This window comes from Puma concolor, chromosome E2 (genome assembly GCF_028749965.1).
Source record: "Puma concolor isolate L17-30 chromosome E2, mPumCon1.1.hap2, whole genome shotgun sequence".
Taxonomy (NCBI): Eukaryota; Metazoa; Chordata; class Mammalia; order Carnivora; family Felidae; genus Puma; species Puma concolor.
This window is the reverse complement of record NC_141681.1, coordinates 55,571,759-55,576,942: the sequence shown is the minus strand read 5'-3', so window position 1 is coordinate 55,576,942 and position 5,184 is coordinate 55,571,759. Positions and strand designations below refer to the sequence as shown.

General features: G+C 58.3%; 1 long non-coding RNA gene across 1 annotated transcript; it reads right to left on the bottom strand.

Moving 5' to 3' along the window:
• Positions 1 to 1,088: 1,088 nt before the first annotated feature.
• On the bottom strand, positions 1,089 to 4,426 carry LOC147573769 (uncharacterized). Its single transcript, XR_015245030.1, has 2 exons — positions 3,824 to 4,426; positions 1,089 to 1,801 (listed from the first exon to the last, which is right to left on the bottom strand). It is a non-coding gene; the product is annotated as an uncharacterized LOC147573769 (long non-coding RNA).
• Positions 4,427 to 5,184: the final 758 nt, after the last annotated feature.

The following is a 5,184-nucleotide window of genomic DNA, read 5'->3' as shown; positions in this document are numbered from 1 at the left end:
ATCTCGGGTGGGAGCGCAGATGAGGGGGAGGCTGCCAGGGCCCTGACGAGCCGGGTGGGGGTGTGGGGGAGGGGTGTGCCCATCCACAGCAGCCTACAGCATCAGGCTGGGTCCTCACGGCCTTGGTGCGCACCAAGAGCCCGCCAGCCAGACCTCATGCTCACCAACCACAGACGGAACTCAGCACCCACAGGGCAGGATTCGGTCAGCAGCAGCCACCTGATGTCTGGCTGGCACTTACGTCCCAGAGTGGGCTTTCCAGTCACTGTCGCCGCCCATGTGCCCGTGGGGGGACGGGGGGGTCTCTCCCTAACAGCTCTGTCCCCAGTCCGTGTCTCTGAGCCTGGGTCCTGTCCCTAGGCGACAGCCCAAGCGTCCTGCAGCACGTGAACTCCCCAGTGGTGTCGGAGGGGGTCTGCCTCCAGTGCTGTGCACTGGCACTCCTTCTGCCTCAGTTCCCTCTTGATCTCCTCTCTTTGGGGCCTCATGGGCAGCGGGGCTGAGGAAACTGTATTCCTTGGTTCACGGACCTTTGACTCAGCATCCGTGACCGGCCCCTCCACTGTGTTCATATTCGTTTCACCAACTCACACCCTCCACCGACGATTCCCTCTTGTCCCCATAATCCACTCCCACTCCCCACTCCTGAGAGGCACCCCTGCTAGTGTTTTCACTGGACACCGTGACTTGACTGTGCTCTGCAGAATGAGTATTTGTGAGCACACGTTGTAATTTATGTAAAGCTATTATGCTCCATAACTCATGGTGTGTTCACGCATTTTCACTCATGGCTGTGTTTTTAAACTCCATCCTTGGTGTCCATGCGTCTGCTTTGTACTTCCTACTCTGCTCGGGGCCTCATGGGGATGGTCTAGCACATGTCCCACAAAGAACACGGCCACCCCTGCCTTAAGGGTGTCTCTGCCGAACCTGATGTCTCCAGACATTGCCTAATGTCCCCTGGAGGTTAGGGGCCAGAGTGGGTGGGAATTGCCCCCATTGGAAAACCACTGGTCTTCCCCTTCTGTCGACCTCAAAGGGCCGTGGACCTGGGGCGGCGAAGGAACTGAGAAAAAGAGATGACGGTGTAGCGAGGCACAGGGGACCCCGAGCCAACAGCCCGAGGCACCAAGGTTTATTGTACATCTTCTTATATACGTTTTCAGGAAAAACAGATCAGCAATGATTAACAGAAACTTAGCAAAACATGTCCACAATGTACATCTGATTCAGCTACTGTACATATCTTGCGTAGGAGAGCAGTCTAGCAGATACGTATGTTCTGATAAGAATCTTTACGACAGAAGCAAAGACAAAGAAGGGAGTGAACGCACTGTGCTATATACAGCTGGCTTCCTTTGAGCAAAACATCCTTATGTGCGTACTAAAGAACAGACCACATTTCCCAAGGGCGATTCACTCAGGTCCTCTCAGGTCGTTTTTAACCTTACAATCTCGATCTCGAGTTCTCTCAGATCTTGGAGCCTGAATGAATATGCGCCTCTGGTCATTGTAGTGTTCTGTTTCCCACACCCTTCCACTTCGGGACACAGGCTGGGTGGGTCCTCCACATCTGGAAAAGCCAGAGGATGCCAGAATTTCATGTGTATTTGATTTGAGTAAGGGGAGGGGGAAGGCAGGAGCATTCAACTGTTGGCCAATATGGTCTCTTTATCCACTGCACGTAGGGCATCACTTTGGTGTAGACAGCAGGCGTAGTGGGGCAGCGACATGGGATGTGGCCCCAGGACGTGATTCCTTGAAGCATACCATCACAGATCAGTAGGGTCCCTGAGTCCCCCTGCAGCACAAGGGGGAGAGAATGACAAAGGTCAGCGGTGGCGGCAGGGTTCTGCCTGTGGAGCCCCAGCTCTAACACCTGGGCTCACAGAGCTCGAGACAGCGACTCCCCAGCCCCAGGAGAGGACACAGTTCTCTCCAGAGTCCATTGCCAGAGGGCCAGCGGGATTCCAACAAAGGTGACAGTGGCTCAAGTCCTGGTCAATGGGGATGGGACTTTAGGGTCCAATTTCTGTGCAGGAGGCAGGGTCCAGGAGAATAGTCCCAGCTGACAGGTCAGTGGGGAAGAGGAGAGGAATCCATCTACAGGACCTTCCACATTCAGGACTCATCTCTGATGTCACTTCTCCGAAACAGCTTTTTTTTGACAGGATACACCTCCACAGGGCACTGGGGAGCCATGGGAGGAGCATGGTCAGTTCTGAGATGAGAATGACCCACTGGGGCAGGACAGGGATGGAAGAGAGGGGGAGAATGAGGGACAGAGGCGGGTGAAGAAGGCTGGGGTGAGGGTCCAGTCAGAACAAGGGCAAACATAGGTTGAACTAGGTAATGGACACAGAGGGACACTGGGTGAGACAGGTAGCAGGAGGGGCCAGGCTTGGGGAGGGATGGGTCGAGGGAGGGGAAGTTAGGGGTGTGCCCCAGAGACTGGGGGACTCACAGACCCAGGGGGTGGAAGAGGAAGAGCAGGGCTCTTGGTGGAAAATGCTGGGCTCAAGTGGGGCTTGAGGAGGTGAGAGGCTGGGCTCCCACCTGCGTGTTGTGAGGGGGGGACGTCGTGAGTGTAGATGTGTCCTTGGAGCTGCTCAGCTGAGAGCTCAGATCATCCTGAGTCCCGTCTGCCCCTCTCCTCACTCGCACTCGCTCAGCACACCCTGAGGGCTCCCTTTAGAGGTATCAGGAGTGGACCCCTTCTCCCTCCCTGCCTGCACCCCCGCTAGCCCAGTCCTCACTCCGCCTCTCCTCAGCCCTGTGGTCTGACCCCCGCACAGATGCCCGAGGGACCCGTGAGGTGAGGCCCTGTCCTGCTTCTGCTCAACATCGCCCACGGCCCCTGGGTCCCTCAGAGGAACGGCCGCGTCCTCCCCGTGGTGCCAGGTGAGGCCCCTTTCTTCCCTCTGGCGTCACCTTCCCCCCTCCCCTTGCTCCCTGGGCTCCATCCACACTGGCCCCGCCGACACCCTCACACACACCAGGCCCGCCTTCCCGGCCTCCTCTTCCCCCACGTTCCGCACCCTCGGCTCACCCTCACCTGCTGCAGGTGTTTCCTCCTTGTCTCCCCTTCTGCACGCCTTCTCCTCCCCCATCACACCTGCTGTCTCCCCCAGCCCCACTGGGTCACTCCTGACATGCACTATCCCTTCTGGGTCAGGTTCACTGTTTCTGCCTGTGCCCCCTGGCACAGTGGGGCCCCAGGAGGGGCGCTGCTCTCTGTCTGGTCACTGCGGGCTTCTCAGGGGCTAGGTTGGTGTTGGGCACGTGATCGATGCTGAGTAGATACGTGCTGCACGGAGAAGGGGGTGGACTGTGGTGTGGACGGAGGTGCGGGTAATGCCGGATGGGGTATGGGATAGGGTAGGGCAGGCGCGGAGGCCTTAGGGGGCGGGGCTACAGCTGCGCCGCGCAGTGGGACAGATGCCAGGTGAACCCTCCCACCCCAGTTCTGAATCTGGTACCCCCCCCACCCCGCCAAGCCATGCATGGCCCCAAGGGCACAGGCTGGCTCACCAGACACTTGTCGCTGTTGCCCTCCCAGGGTCTGGCGCATAACATGTGATCTGTCACCTTCTGGGAGTGGGCCTTGGCACATTCATCACTGGGCAGGAGCCTGAGGTCCACACACTGGACATCGCCTATGTATGTGACTAGGACCCGGGGGGAAAAAGGCTGTGGCCAGACTCCTGGTGGCTCCTCAGCCCCTCCTACCTCAGACCGTGGAGTCCGGGTCCCCAGCCCTCTCTTCCTTACACCCAAGTGTTTGGGCTCCAGGCTGCACAGTCTGGCCCTGGAGTATGCTTACCAGGTCGGATGCCGCCCCAGCCAAAACTGTAGCAGATGCTCTGCAATTTGGGTTCCTGGACGGGCAGGTTCAGGATCCTCACAGTTTCTCTTTTCTGGACGGGCTCTGCCAGGTGGAGCAGCGTGAGGTCACGGCTGTAGTGCTCTCCCGGAAGGCGGGTGTGGTTCTCCAGGAGACTCAGGTTGAATCCAGGGTGGGGGAAGCTTGTAACTCGGTCGAATAATTGGGCTGTGCCTTCCCTCTCAAACAGGTTGCGGCGACCCACCCAGAGCTGGTAATAGCTGGGGGAGAGAGAGGGTCCCAGGGAATGAGGAGAGAGGAGGGGGAGGAGATGGGGCCAGGGAGCATGGGGGGGGGGGGTCCCGGAGAGAGAGAAGCGAGGAGTAAACACGGAGAGAGGCCGTGCAGGAAGGATTTAGAGTCATGGAGAAATAGAGACCTTGAGAAAACAGACGATTGTAACAGCATGAAGGGCAGATCCAGAGACAAAGAGAAGCAGTGAAAAAGAGAGAGCTTGAAACAGAAGCAGGAATGAGGCAGAGGGGAGAACAGTGAGCCAGAAGGAGCACAAGGAAGACAGGAGAGGAAGAGAAAAGGTCGGGGGGGGGGGGGGGGGTGAGGGGGTGGTTGGGGAGGAGAGGCAGCAAGAGAGAGAACAGGGAGGGAGGATGGGAGGGACGGGGGAGGGGCCTGGGACCTGCTCAGGTGTAGCTGGGGCTGTGGGGTGGGGTCCCCAGCAGAGGGTGACCTGGTCCCAAGCCCAAGGACGGAGTTCCCCTCCCTCCCTCTCCCCTCCTCCCACTCCTTCCCCTTCCTCCTCTTTCTCCTCCCCCCTCCTCCTACATTTCCCCCTCCTTTTCCTCTTCGTTTTCCTCCTCTGTTTCCTTCTTCTCCGCCCCCCCCCCCCATCCTTCCTCTAGGGTTCCCATTAGGCTCCAGCTGAAACCAGCCTTTCCCTGTATCCCCCTGGAGTGGATCACTATCCTGGAAGGAGGGGCTGGGCATGTGAGAAGACCCCCCTCACACAGAGACATGGTAGGACAATCTCTTCCTTTCCTCTGGGGTCCCCCTCAGTCCCATCCCGGGGGGGTGCTCAGCAGTGAGGGGGGAGAGGGAGTGAGGCAGAGACGAGGAGACACAGAGATGGAGGGTGAGACATACAGTGACAAGGATGCAGTAGAGGGACCCAGAGATGGACAGAGACAGGGAGAGACACAGTGGCCCAGAGACCAAAGACAGGGAGACAGAGAAGAATCTTAGTCACACAGATACACAACAAAGCCAGTTACGGAGAGACACAGAGAGACTGGAGGGGGAGACATAGGAGCACTGTGACAAGAAGAGACAGAGAGACACAGGTA